Genomic DNA, 14,806 nt, shown 5'->3' with positions numbered 1-14,806 from the left:
AAAAACGTAAAAAAACGTGAAAAAAAAGTAAGAGGAAGAGAAGGGAAAAAAAGGTGGAAATGGGTTTAAAAGTGATTTCGGCGGAGAAATATATATATATATATATATATATATATATATATATATATATATACGCGCACACACACACATATATATAAACGTATTCTCCGTTGAGATATTGCAGCCGCTGCTGTGTCCAGGCCCAGGAGCCTTAGCACTGTGCTGTGATGTCACTCAATACCACTGACATCACTAGGTGTAAACAACATCTCTCCTTTGCTGTGTATGTGACTATGGAGCTGTTTGGTGATGTCGTCTATTATGGCCTTCATAGAAGCAACAGGAGATTGTTGCATCCATCTAGAACCCTCAGAACTACAGTGCTATGATGTCACTCACTTCCACAGGCCTTGCAGAGTGTAAACAACAACAACCCAGCTTTGTTGTGTATGTAACCATAGGGATTGTGATGTCACCTAGAACCTTCACAGCAGCGACAGCTTTATGAGGAGCATCAGCACTGCTCTGCCTGAGCAGAACCATCACCGCCATAGGTTGTCAAATAACCCGGATTTAACCCACACAGGTAAGTCCAATGGGGTGCAGGCATGTCCTCTATGCTTACAGCTTCCCGTGGGTGTTGGTTTGATACCGTTTGGGGACAGCCAAGGAGGCATCTGCAGGCAACAAAGGTAGGTGTGTGCTTGTGTGTGTGTTTCCTATGCAGATCCTAAGCCCAGTGTCACATGCAAGTAGGAGGAGTAAGAAGGGTTCCTGGCAAATCCGGGTTATGGATTGCATTTAAAAAGGCCCCGTGGGAGTGCAATGGGCCCCTGTCTTGCTGCTTAGCAATAATGGTATGGGTTTAGGTTCTGCTGTGTGTACTGGTGGTTGACTGCCCCCCAGCCCAGAGTGTGCATGGAAAATTGTCTGGCAGCCTCCCTGACAGCAAGCAGTGATAGTGCCCATGAAGGGGACCTTGTTGGGCCCGCCCCTTTCACGGTTATCGCTTCTCGGCCTTTTGGCTAAGATCAAGTGTAGTATCTGTTCTTATCAGTTTAATATCTGATACGTCCCCTATCTGGGGACCATATATTAAATGGATTTTTGAGAACGGGGGCCGATTTCGAAGCTTGCTTCCGTCGCCCTATGCATTGACCCGATATGGCAGTATCTTCGGGTACAGTGCACCACCCCCTTACAGGGTTAAAAAGAAAGATTCCTACTTTCATTGCTACCTGCTTGCTGGCTAGCCAGCTAGCCAGCCCTGTGGGCCTTGCTGCTGCTGCTGCAGCCAAAAAACAAAAGGTGGTGCTGCTGCTGCTTCTGCTGCTTCTGCTTGTGTCTGGCCGCTGTTGGAGTGTCCAGGCACAGGACTTCTGCTGCTGCTGACTAAATGGCCTCCTTAATTGGATCATTTGAGTAGCCAGCACACCTGTGCAGGTAGGGCATGACATGATAGGCAGCTGCCTTGATAGCGGGTGGGTGCTGAATGTTCCTAATTGACAAAATAAGATTAATGCTTATGAAGAAATATAAAATCTCATCCCTTCCCCAATATCGCGCCACACCCCTACCCCTTAATTCCCTGGTTGAACTTGATGGACATATGTCTTTTTTCGACCGTACTAACTATGTAACTATGTAACATAACATGGGGGGGGTCTCCTGGCTGTTCACACAGGTGTGTCATTGCTGTACATTGACCATGCATTGCTTCTGTGGTATTGCAAAGGCAAAGACAAATGCTTCCAGCCATCCATTGCACTAATGGATTGGTCATCAGCTGGCTGTCTATGTCCCGCATCAATATAGACCAAAGTACAGAGGGTTAGGCTATGCTATAGTGCACCTACCTGATGCATCAGAAGGTGCGAGGCCCTTGCTAAATTCTGTGCACAGACTTTGAGATCTATGCTTTAGACTGTATCTAAACCTGCTCCAACATGGACTGACATTCTGGCCTACTTTCAGCCGATGCGACTTGTCTGTCGCTGAACAGTCGCTTTTTATGTATTCAGCACCTATGTATAATGTTGTAAAAATGCTCTAGAAGCTAAAGTCGCAGAAATGTCACACATATTTGGCCTGCAACTTTCTGTGCGACAAATTCAGACAGGAAAAATCAGTATAAATCCTTAGAAAATTATCCCCCAGTGTCTCCATCTGCTGGCGGTATTGAATAAGCATTGCTGCACTGATGGGGTATGCATTAGACGAAAAAAAAGAAGAAAAAGAAGAATAATACGCCCAGAAAAGAGGCGAAAAGGAGAAAAACGTAAAAAAACGTGAAAAAAAAGTAAGAGGAAGAGAAGGGAAAAAAAGGTGGAAATGGGTTTAAAAGTGATTTCGGCGGAGAAATATATATATATATATATATATATATATATATATATATATATATATATATATATACGCGCACACACACACATATATATAAACGTATTCTCCGTTGAGATATTGCAGCCGCTGCTGTGTCCAGGCCCAGGAGCCTTAGCACTGTGCTGTGATGTCACTCAATACCACTGACATCACTAGGTGTAAACAACATCTCTCCTTTGCTGTGTATGTGACTATGGAGCTGTTTGGTGATGTCGTCTATTATGGCCTTCATAGAAGCAACAGGAGATTGTTGCATCCATCTAGAACCCTCAGAACTACAGTGCTATGATGTCACTCACTTCCACAGGCCTTGCAGAGTGTAAACAACAACAACCCAGCTTTGTTGTGTATGTAACCATAGGGATTGTGATGTCACCTAGAACCTTCACAGCAGCGACAGCTTTATGAGGAGCATCAGCACTGCTCTGCCTGAGCAGAACCATCACCGCCATAGGTTGTCAAATAACCCGGATTTAACCCACACAGGTAAGTCCAATGGGGTGCAGGCATGTCCTCTATGCTTACAGCTTCCCGTGGGTGTTGGTTTGATACCGTTTGGGGACAGCCAAGGAGGCATCTGCAGGCAACAAAGGTAGGTGTGTGCTTGTGTGTGTGTTTCCTATGCAGATCCTAAGCCCAGTGTCACATGCAAGTAGGAGGAGTAAGAAGGGTTCCTGGCAAATCCGGGTTATGGATTGCATTTAAAAAGGCCCCGTGGGAGTGCAATGGGCCCCTGTCTTGCTGCTTAGCAATAATGGTATGGGTTTAGGTTCTGCTGTGTGTACTGGTGGTTGACTGCCCCCCAGCCCAGAGTGTGCATGGAAAATTGTCTGGCAGCCTCCCTGACAGCAAGCAGTGATAGTGCCCATGAAGGGGACCTTGTTGGGCCCGCCCCTTTCACGGTTATCGCTTCTCGGCCTTTTGGCTAAGATCAAGTGTAGTATCTGTTCTTATCAGTTTAATATCTGATACGTCCCCTATCTGGGGACCATATATTAAATGGATTTTTGAGAACGGGGGCCGATTTCGAAGCTTGCTTCCGTCGCCCTATGCATTGACCCGATATGGCAGTATCTTCGGGTACAGTGCACCACCCCCTTACAGGGTTAAAAAGAAAGATTACTACTTTCATTGCTACCTGCTTGCTGGCTAGCCAGCTAGCCAGCCCTGTGGGCCTTGCTGCTGCTGCTGCTGCTGCTGCTGCTGCAGCCAAAAAACAAAAGGTGGTGCTGCTGCTGCTTCTGCTGCTTCTGCTTGTGTCTGGCCGCTGTTGGAGCGTCCAGGCACAGGACTTCTGCTGCTGCTGACTAAATGGCCTCCTTAATTGGATCATTTGAGTAGCCAGCACACCTGTGCAGGTAGGGCATGACATGATAGGCAGCTGCCTTGATAGCGGGTGGGTGCTGAATGTTCCTAATTGACAAAATAAGATTAATGCTTATGAAGAAATATAAAATCTCATCCCTTCCCCAATATCGCGCCACACCCCTACCCCTTAATTCCCTGGTTGAACTTGATGGACATATGTCTTTTTTCGACCGTACTAACTATGTAACTATGTAACATAACATGGGGGGGTCTCCTGGCTGTTCACACAGGTGTGTCATTGCTGTACATTGACCATGCATTGCTTCTGTGGTATTGCAAAGGCAAAGACAAATGCTTCCAGCCATCCATTGCACTAATGGATTGGTCATCAGCTGGCTGTCTATGTCCCGCATCAATATAGACCAAAGTACAGAGGGTTAGGCTATGCTATAGTGCACCTACCTGATGCATCAGAAGGTGCGAGGCCCTTGCTAAATTCTGTGCACAGACTTTGAGATCTATGCTTTAGACTGTATCTAAACCTGCTCCAACATGGACTGACATTCTGGCCTACTTTCAGCCGATGCGACTTGTCTGTCGCTGAACAGTCGCTTTTTATGTATTCAGCACCTATGTATAATGTTGTAAAAATGCTCTAGAAGCTAAAGTCGCAGAAATGTCACACATATTTGGCCTGCAACTTTCTGTGCGACAAATTCAGACAGGAAAAATCAGTATAAATCCTTAGAAAATTATCCCCCAGTGTCTCCATCTGCTGGCGGTATTGAATAAGCATTGCTGCACTGATGGGGTATGCATTAGACGAAAAAAAAGAAGAAAAAGAAGAATAATACGCCCAGAAAAGAGGCGAAAAGGAGAAAAACGTAAAAAAACGTGAAAAAAAAGTAAGAGGAAGAGAAGGGAAAAAAAGGTGGAAATGGGTTTAAAAGTGATTTCGGCGGAGAAATATATATATATATATATATATATATATATATATATATACGCGCACACACACACATATATATAAACGTATTCTCCATTGAGATATTGCAGCCGCTGCTGTGTCCAGGCCCAGGAGCCTTAGCACTGTGCTGTGATGTCACTCAATACCACTGACATCACTAGGTGTAAACAACATCTCTCCTTTGCTGTGTATGTGACTATGGAGCTGTTTGGTGATGTCGTCTATTATGGCCTTCATAGAAGCAACAGGAGATTGTTGCATCCATCTAGAACCCTCAGAACTACAGTGCTATGATGTCACTCACTTCCACAGGCCTTGCAGAGTGTAAACAACAACAACCCAGCTTTGTTGTGTATGTAACCATAGGGATTGTGATGTCACCTAGAACCTTCACAGCAGCGACAGCTTTATGAGGAGCATCAGCACTGCTCTGCCTGAGCAGAACCATCACCGCCATAGGTTGTCAAATAACCCGGATTTAACCCACACAGGTAAGTCCAATGGGGTGCAGGCATGTCCTCTATGCTTACAGCTTCCCCTGGGTGTTGGTTTGATACCGTTTGGGGACAGCCAAGGAGGCATCTGCAGGCAACAAAGGTAGGTGTGTGCTTGTGTGTGTGTTTCCTATGCAGATCCTAAGCCCAGTGTCACATGCAAGTAGGAGGAGTAAGAAGGGTTCCTGGCAAATCCGGGTTATGGATTGCATTTAAAAAGGCCCCGTGGGAGTGCAATGGGCCCCTGTCTTGCTGCTTAGCAATAATGGTATGGGTTTAGGTTCTGCTGTGTGTACTGGTGGTTGACTGCCCCCCAGCCCAGAGTGTGCATGGAAAATTGTCTGGCAGCCTCCCTGACAGCAAGCAGTGATAGTGCCCATGAAGGGGACCTTGTTGGGCCCGCCCCTTTCACGGTTATCGCTTCTCGGCCTTTTGGCTAAGATCAAGTGTAGTATCTGTTCTTATCAGTTTAATATCTGATACGTCCCCTATCTGGGGACCATATATTAAATGGATTTTTGAGAACGGGGGCCGATTTCGAAGCTTGCTTCCGTCGCCCTATGCATTGACCCGATATGGCAGTATCTTCGGGTACAGTGCACCACCCCCTTACAGGGTTAAAAAGAAAGATTCCTACTTTCATTGCTACCTGCTTGCTGGCTAGCCAGCTAGCCAGCCCTGTGGGCCTTGCTGCTGCTGCTGCTGCTGCAGCCAAAAAACAAAAGGTGGTGCTGCTGCTGCTTCTGCTGCTTCTGCTTGTGTCTGGCCGCTGTTGGAGCGTCCAGGCACAGGACTTCTGCTGCTGCTGACTAAATGGCCTCCTTAATTGGATCATTTGAGTAGCCAGCACACCCGTGCAGGTAGGGCATGACATGATAGGCAGCTGCCTTGATAGCGGGTGGGTGCTGAATGTTCCTAATTGACAAAATAAGATTAATGCTTATGAAGAAATATAAAATCTCATCCCTTCCCCAATATCGCGCCACACCCCTACCCCTTAATTCCCTGGTTGAACTTGATGGACATATGTCTTTTTTCGACCGTACTAACTATGTAACTATGTAACATAACATGGGGGGGTCTCCTGGCTGTTCACACAGGTGTGTCATTGCTGTACATTGACCATGCATTGCTTCTGTGGTATTGCAAAGGCAAAGACAAATGCTTCCAGCCATCCATTGCACTAATGGATTGGTCATCAGCTGGCTGTCTATGTCCCGCATCAATATAGACCAAAGTACAGAGGGTTAGGCTATGCTATAGTGCACCTACCTGATGCATCAGAAGGTGCGAGGCCCTTGCTAAATTCTGTGCACAGACTTTGAGATCTATGCTTTAGACTGTATCTAAACCTGCTCCAACATGGACTGACATTCTGGCCTACTTTCAGCCGATGCGACTTGTCTGTCGCTGAACAGTCGCTTTTTATGTATTCAGCACCTATGTATAATGTTGTAAAAATGCTCTAGAAGCTAAAGTCGCAGAAATGTCACACATATTTGGCCTGCAACTTTCTGTGCGACAAATTCAGACAGGAAAAATCAGTATAAATCCTTAGAAAATTATCCCCCAGTGTCTCCATCTGCTGGCGGTATTGAATAAGCATTGCTGCACTGATGGGGTATGCATTAGACGAAAAAAAAGAAGAAAAAGAAGAATAATACGCCCAGAAAAGAGGCGAAAAGGAGAAAAACGTAAAAAAACGTGAAAAAAAAGTAAGAGGAAGAGAAGGGAAAAAAAGGTGGAAATGGGTTTAAAAGTGATTTCGGCGGAGAAATATATATATATATATATATATATATATATATATATATATATATACGCGCACACACACACATATATATAAACGTATTCTCCGTTGAGATATTGCAGCCGCTGCTGTGTCCAGGCCCAGGAGCCTTAGCACTGTGCTGTGATGTCACTCAATACCACTGACATCACTAGGTGTAAACAACATCTCTCCTTTGCTGTGTATGTGACTATGGAGCTGTTTGGTGATGTCGTCTATTATGGCCTTCATAGAAGCAACAGGAGATTGTTGCATCCATCTAGAACCCTCAGAACTACAGTGCTATGATGTCACTCACTTCCACAGGCCTTGCAGAGTGTAAACAACAACAACCCAGCTTTGTTGTGTATGTAACCATAGGGATTGTGATGTCACCTAGAACCTTCACAGCAGCGACAGCTTTATGAGGAGCATCAGCACTGCTCTGCCTGAGCAGAACCATCACCGCCATAGGTTGTCAAATAACCCGGATTTAACCCACACAGGTAAGTCCAATGGGGTGCAGGCATGTCCTCTATGCTTACAGCTTCCCGTGGGTGTTGGTTTGATACCGTTTGGGGACAGCCAAGGAGGCATCTGCAGGCAACAAAGGTAGGTGTGTGCTTGTGTGTGTGTTTCCTATGCAGATCCTAAGCCCAGTGTCACATGCAAGTAGGAGGAGTAAGAAGGGTTCCTGGCAAATCCGGGTTAGGGATTGCATTTAAAAAGGCCCCGTGGGAGTGCAATGGGCCCCTGTCTTGCTGCTTAGCAATAATGGTATGGGTTTAGGTTCTGCTGTGTGTACTGGTGGTTGACTGCCCCCCAGCCCAGAGTGTGCATGGAAAATTGTCTGGCAGCCTCCCTGACAGCAAGCAGTGATAGTGCCCATGAAGGGGACCTTGTTGGGCCCGCCCCTTTCACGGTTATCGCTTCTCGGCCTTTTGGCTAAGATCAAGTGTAGTATCTGTTCTTATCAGTTTAATATCTGATACGTCCCCTATCTGGGGACCATATATTAAATGGATTTTTGAGAACGGGGGCCGATTTCGAAGCTTGCTTCCGTCGCCCTATGCATTGACCCGATATGGCAGTATCTTCGGGTACAGTGCACCACCCCCTTACAGGGTTAAAAAGAAAGATTCCTACTTTCATTGCTACCTGCTTGCTGGCTAGCCAGCTAGCCAGCCCTGTGGGCCTTGCTGCTGCTGCTGCTGCTGCAGCCAAAAAACAAAAGGTGGTGCTGCTGCTGCTTCTGCTGCTTCTGCTTGTGTCTGGCCGCTGTTGGAGCGTCCAGGCACAGGACTTCTGCTGCTGCTGACTAAATGGCCTCCTTAATTGGATCATTTGAGTAGCCAGCACACCTGTGCAGGTAGGGCATGACATGATAGGCAGCTGCCTTGATAGCGGGTGGGTGCTGAATGTTCCTAATTGACAAAATAAGATTAATGCTTATGAAGAAATATAAAATCTCATCCCTTCCCCAATATCGCGCCACACCCCTACCCCTTAATTCCCTGGTTGAACTTGATGGACATATGTCTTTTTTCGACCGTACTAACTATGTAACTATGTAACATAACATGGGGGGGTCTCCTGGCTGTTCACACAGGTGTGTCATTGCTGTACATTGACCATGCATTGCTTCTGTGGTATTGCAAAGGCAAAGACAAATGCTTCCAGCCATCCATTGCACTAATGGATTGGTCATCAGCTGGCTGTCTATGTCCCGCATCAATATAGACCAAAGTACAGAGGGTTAGGCTATGCTATAGTGCACCTACCTGATGCATCAGAAGGTGCGAGGCCCTTGCTAAATTCTGTGCACAGACTTTGAGATCTATGCTTTAGACTGTATCTAAACCTGCTCCAACATGGACTGACATTCTGGCCTACTTTCAGCCGATGTGACTTGTCTGTCGCTGAACAGTCGCTTTTTATGTATTCAGCACCTATGTATAATGTTGTAAAAATGCTCTAGAAGCTAAAGTCGCAGAAATGTCACACATATTTGGCCTGCAACTTTCTGTGCGACAAATTCAGACAGGAAAAATCAGTATAAATCCTTAGAAAATTATCCCCCAGTGTCTCCATCTGCTGGCGGTATTGAATAAGCATTGCTGCACTGATGGGGTATGCATTAGACGAAAAAAAAGAAGAAAAAGAAGAATAATACGCCCAGAAAAGAGGCGAAAAGGAGAAAAACGTAAAAAAACGTGAAAAAAAAGTAAGAGGAAGAGAAGGGAAAAAAAGGTGGAAATGGGTTTAAAAGTGATTTCGGCGGAGAAATATATATATATATATATATATATATATATATATATATATACGCGCACACACACACATATATATAAACGTATTCTCCGTTGAGATATTGCAGCCGCTGCTGTGTCCAGGCCCAGGAGCCTTAGCACTGTGCTGTGATGTCACTCAATACCACTGACATCACTAGGTGTAAACAACATCTCTCCTTTGCTGTGTATGTGACTATGGAGCTGTTTGGTGATGTCGTCTATTATGGCCTTCATAGAAGCAACAGGAGATTGTTGCATCCATCTAGAACCCTCAGAACTACAGTGCTATGATGTCACTCACTTCCACAGGCCTTGCAGAGTGTAAACAACAACAACCCAGCTTTGTTGTGTATGTAACCATAGGGATTGTGATGTCACCTAGAACCTTCACAGCAGCGACAGCTTTATGAGGAGCATCAGCACTGCTCTGCCTGAGCAGAACCATCACCGCCATAGGTTGTCAAATAACCCGGATTTAACCCACACAGGTAAGTCCAATGGGGTGCAGGCATGTCCTCTATGCTTACAGCTTCCCGTGGGTGTTGGTTTGATACCGTTTGGGGACAGCCAAGGAGGCATCTGCAGGCAACAAAGGTAGGTGTGTGCTTGTGTGTGTGTTTCCTATGCAGATCCTAAGCCCAGTGTCACATGCAAGTAGGAGGAGTAAGAAGGGTTCCTGGCAAATCCGGGTTATGGATTGCATTTAAAAAGGCCCCGTGGGAGTGCAATGGGCCCCTGTCTTGCTGCTTAGCAATAATGGTATGGGTTTAGGTTCTGCTGTGTGTACTGGTGGTTGACTGCCCCCCAGCCCAGAGTGTGCATGGAAAATTGTCTGGCAGCCTCCCTGACAGCAAGCAGTGATAGTGCCCATGAAGGGGACCTTGTTGGGCCCGCCCCTTTCACGGTTATCGCTTCTCGGCCTTTTGGCTAAGATCAAGTGTAGTATCTGCATTTGGTCTGGTCGGAAGGTGTCTGTGGTACCCCGCTTCTCGGCCTTGGGGGATTGTCTCTCCTTACGGAGGGACTTCACCCCCTTGCTGCTATTGGGGAGCGGGCTTAGTCCACAGACAACGGGTTGCGATCCCCCTGTCTCTGGGACCTTGTGTCTCAGAAGGCATTTTCGGCACGTTGAGCGTTACCTGTAGCTTCGGAAGCACCTAGGGTACCCCCGACCTCTGCCTTGGGTAAGGGTTCCGCTTTTATAGCGGGATTCCAAGCCCCTGCTGCTATTGGGGAAGGGGCTTAGTCCCTGGGTGTGGAAGATGCCGTTCTCCTGGGCTTTCCCCTCTGGGGAAATGTCGATGCGAAATACCATCCGCATAGAGGTGTCGGAGAGCCATCGTCAGTTGAAGAACCTCCGCTTCATTGCGGAGGTGATTCTTCTTGACTACTTCCGCCTCAATAGGGAGGACATCCTGTGTCTAAATGACCAGGAAAGCCGTGGCCTGTATACCGTCACCTTCACGGCCACGGCGTGTTGCGATAACATCTATGCAACCTTGTCTGGTGCGGACCAGAGGGACGATCGACTCGACGGTCTTTCGTTCCAGTTCCTCTATGGTGAGGAACATATACCGTTGGTGGTGGCTATGCACAGCCCTCATGTGACCACGGAGGATATAGCCACTTTTCTTCGGCGATACTGCGAAGAGGTGCGATTCGCAAACAAAATATTGAACTCCGTGCGGTTCTGGAACGGCAAGAGGAAGTTCTGGGTCAAGCTCCGTAAGGATCCCGGTGGTATTGGGGGTCTTTGCCATCCGCCCCCAAATTTTGCCATCGGGAGAGTTCGGGGCTTCCTGTTCTATCCTCAAATGCCTATGTATTGCCGAAATTGCTTGAGGTTTGGCCACACCCAGGAGACCTGCGGCGCGGAGCGTGTGATTCGCTGCAATAGGTGTGGCCAAGAAGGTCACATAGCCTCAAGATGTAGCCATACGATAAGGTGTAACCTCTGCGGAGAGGAAAATCATGATTTTAATTCCTGTCCCCATAAAGCAAAAACTACGATGGGTGGGTCAAGGCTGGGCCCACCCAAAGAGGGGACAGGACAAAAGACGTCCTTTTTTAAGATGCCCAAACCCCAGAAGGCAGGTACTGATGGGTCCAGGCCCAAGACCTCTGGTGCTCCATCGGGGGGCCCACCGGTGGTAGTGCTAGGGGGAGGCCATGGGGATTCCACGAAGCCCGGGCGGGTGATCGAGTTTACTGCCCGGGAAATTGAAAGACGTCGATCGACTTCCTACCTGGCTCAAGAGCCCGCCGAAACTTCTGAAGGGGGCTCACCTGTGGCGGGTGGCAGCCGACGGGCCTCGGTGGGGGCAAAGGTGGACCCAAAATTACAGCATAAGCCAGGTACTGGCTTGGCCCAGGGTCGCCCTGCTCCGGACGAAGAGGCCCAGGTGAAAGCCCGCCGGAAGGGGAGCCAGGTGGCCAGGTCTGAGCCCGGTCCTGTTACTCCGCCTATACAGGACAGGGCCAAGAAGACAAGTGGCGCCAAACCAGGGTTTGCTGCCCCGCCAGCAGTGGACCCGGTGGGTAAAACTGGCCATCGTCGATCGATGGGGAAGTTGGAGCAACAGTCCTCAGCAACGCTTGCTGGGGAACAAGCGATGAAAACTTCCCAAGGTAGCGGCAAAGGTTCCGGAAAAGAGGCCTCACAGGCCCCTGTGCAGCAGTTCCAGTCGTCAAAAGATGAAAGAAGACGCAGATCCATCAGCCGGGGGCCAGAGATTACATCGAGTGAGAGCAACACAGAGGATATGGACAGCAGTATGACATTTAAAAGACAAAGAGAAGAAGAAGAGGAAGACATTCAAAGGAAAGCGGCGTGCCGTAGTTCGGACGAGAGCGAGCTCAGGGTCGGGGCATCATCGATCTCAAGCTCCGACCCTCAGAACATCAAGGAGCTGATGACCCCGCAGGCGGGGGATGACGGTACGCAGCTTATTATTGACTTTGATTCTCCAAGCACGGACTCTCCATAAACTATGCCTATCCCTGTAAAAATTGCCTCACTCAATGTGAGGTCCTTAAAGAGCCCTGATCGCAGGGCTGCTTTATTTTCTTATCTAGAGACATGTGACTTTGACCTTTGCCTGCTACAAGAATGTAGAATCCCTAGTAAAATGGACTATAAAGACTTAAAAGAAGACTGGAAGCTGGGCCCATCCATATGGTCCGGTGCAAATGACTGTCGTTCTGTGGGTGTTGGGCTGCTCTGCCGAGGCCAGTCCTTTTCTATTCATACAGTAACTGAGATTGTGCCTGGCAGAGCTCTTTTAATTCATCTATATTTTAATGGACTTTTAATTCGTGTTTTAAATGTGTATGCCCCTCCTGATAAACAGGAGCGGGCAGAACTATTTGAAATTTTACCACTGTTTTGTGTTGGGTCTTCCCCCCTGCTGGTGGGAGGTGATTTTAACTGCATACGTGATGGGGAACACCGGCAGGGTGGGGATATTAATCGTAAAGACCGCACTTCTTACCTGCTTAAAAATTTTATTGATGATTTTAACTTGAAAGATTGCTGGAAGGATCTCTTGCCGGAGGACCCGGGCGCCACATGGTCCAATGGAAGAGTGAGCTCCAGAATCGATTTTATTTTTTCCTCTAGAGCTTTTAAACCCCTGAAATGCACGCTCGAGCAGAATATCTTCTCTGATCATAAGCTCCTCTTGGTGGTCCTGGAGCTAGAGGGGGAGCAAAAAGCAAAAAGGGGCCTCTGGAGATTAAACACCACACTCCTAGAGGACCCTGAGATAAAAGAGGAGTTTGTGCGGACCTACCAATGCTGGCAATCACAAAGAAAACCCCACGAGCCTATGCTGCACTGGTGGGAGGGCACCAAATCTAAAATCAGATTTTTTTTTATCAAAGCAGGTAAGAAGAAGGCAAAAATGGAAAAACAGTGGTTTTATGTTCTTAACATGCGTTTAAATGTACTTTTTAAATTGAAAGAAGCTGGTATGGATGTAGAAAATGATATTTTAAACCTTAAAACTGAAATAAAACATGCCATAGAAAAGAAAGGGAAACAAATCATTTTTAACTCACATGTGCAGCACCTGGAGGAGGGCGAGAAATGTTCCCGTTTCTTTTTAAAAAAGTGATGAATAGGAGGGATATCATCCAAAACCTTGAGGGTGAATCCACTCCAAAAGGCATGTTAGATGCAGTTTTTAACTTCTACCAGCTTCTTTTTAATAAGAAAGATCTTAATCCATCCTTTTTAGAACATGTTCTTAATTCCCTTGATTTTAAGCTAGATGTTTTAGACCAGGAGGTTTTATCCCGTGATCTTAACTTAGATGAACTTTTATTTGTTTTTAAAAGTTTTTCTAGTGGGAAGGCCCCTGGGGAAGATGGTTTACCCATCGAATTTTATTTAGCTTTTTGGGATATTTTAAAGGATGATATGGTTTTATTGTATAAAGAAACTTTTATTGTTAATGAACTTCCCCCTTCCTGGAGGAGGGGGATTGTATCATTACTTTTTAAAAAGGGTGAAAAGGATATGCTAAAAAATTGGCGCCCCATCACACTTTTAAATGTCGATTATAAAGTTTTAGCCAAGTTATTAGCTGTCCGTTTTAAACCTTTTATTCATAAATTAATTCACCCAAATCAGGTTTGTGGGGTACCTGGAAGGTCTATAGCTGAATCCCTAAATATTTTAAGAGATGTTTTATGGTATTTTAAGGATAGAAATCAAACTGTAGCAATTTTATCCTTAGACTTTGAAAAAGCCTTTGATAGGGTCTCCCATGAATACCTGTTTTTAGTTCTTAAAAAGATGGCAGTGCCTGAAACGATTTTAAGCCGAATCATGCTTTTATACCGATCCTGTTTTAGTCAAGTCTCTGTTAATGGCTTTTTAACCAGCGGTGTTCCTCTTTTATCAGGTGTCAAACAGGGCTGCCCCCTGTCCCCACTCCTTTTTATTTGCGCAATCGAACCACTGATGGCCCTCCTCAGAAAAGACCGGGTAGTAAGAGGCGTACCGATACCTGGTGGAGGAGGGACCCATCTAAAGGTGTTGGGGTACATGGATGATGTCACCATACTGTGCCCGGACTCTCCATCCATGAGGGGGGCATTGAGGAACACCAGCTATTTCTGCGAGGTCTCTGGTTTTAAGCTAAACACAGATAAATGTGACTGTTTTTATATTGGCTCCTGGGATTCATCCATCACCCCAGGAGTCACAATGCAACAGGATCAAATTAAAGTTTTAGGTATTGTTTTTAACCAGGTCAATGATGGGAGCCCTAACTGGGATTCAGCTATAGCTAAGATGGAGAAGAAGATTTTAATGTGGAATCTTAGAAACCTTACCATGGAGGGGAAGATTTTAATAATAAAGATGGTTTTACTCCCTATTATGCTATACATTGCCATGGTATTTCCTCCATCTATTTTATACATTAAAAAAGTAACTAGAATTGTTTTTACTTTTTTATGGGGTTCAAAAATGGAGAAATTAAAGCGTGATTTTATGTACAAAAGTAAAGATAATGGCGGGAAAGATGTTCCTAACCTTTTTACTTTCTTTTACATAAAGTATTTCTGTTTCTGTTTTAAAATTATTAAA

General features: G+C 46.2%; 4 non-coding genes and 1 pseudogene across 4 annotated transcripts; all 5 read left to right on the top strand.

Annotated features, from left to right (window-relative positions):
- Positions 1-1,005: 1,005 nt before the first annotated feature.
- Positions 1,006-1,196, top strand: LOC130322131 (U2 spliceosomal RNA). Its single transcript, XR_008867715.1, has one exon. It is a non-coding gene; the product is annotated as a U2 spliceosomal RNA (small nuclear RNA).
- Positions 1,197-3,287: 2,091 nt separating this feature from the next.
- Positions 3,288-3,478, top strand: LOC130322130 (U2 spliceosomal RNA). The gene has a single exon (XR_008867714.1). It is a non-coding gene; the product is annotated as a U2 spliceosomal RNA (small nuclear RNA).
- A 2,089-nt stretch (positions 3,479-5,567) lies between these two features.
- On the top strand, positions 5,568-5,758 carry LOC130322129 (U2 spliceosomal RNA). The gene has a single exon (XR_008867713.1). It is a non-coding gene; the product is annotated as a U2 spliceosomal RNA (small nuclear RNA).
- Positions 5,759-7,844: 2,086 nt separating this feature from the next.
- Positions 7,845-8,035, top strand: LOC130322126 (U2 spliceosomal RNA). Its single transcript, XR_008867711.1, has one exon. It is a non-coding gene; the product is annotated as a U2 spliceosomal RNA (small nuclear RNA).
- A 2,082-nt stretch (positions 8,036-10,117) lies between these two features.
- LOC130322207 (U2 spliceosomal RNA) lies at positions 10,118-10,333 on the top strand (annotated as a pseudogene).
- The last annotated feature ends 4,473 nt before the right edge of the window (positions 10,334-14,806 follow it).

The sequence above is a fragment of the Hyla sarda genome, unplaced genomic scaffold, assembly GCF_029499605.1.
Source record: "Hyla sarda isolate aHylSar1 unplaced genomic scaffold, aHylSar1.hap1 scaffold_231, whole genome shotgun sequence".
NCBI lineage: Eukaryota > Metazoa > Chordata > Amphibia > Anura > Hylidae > Hyla > Hyla sarda.
This window is presented reverse-complemented; position numbering and strand designations above follow the sequence as displayed.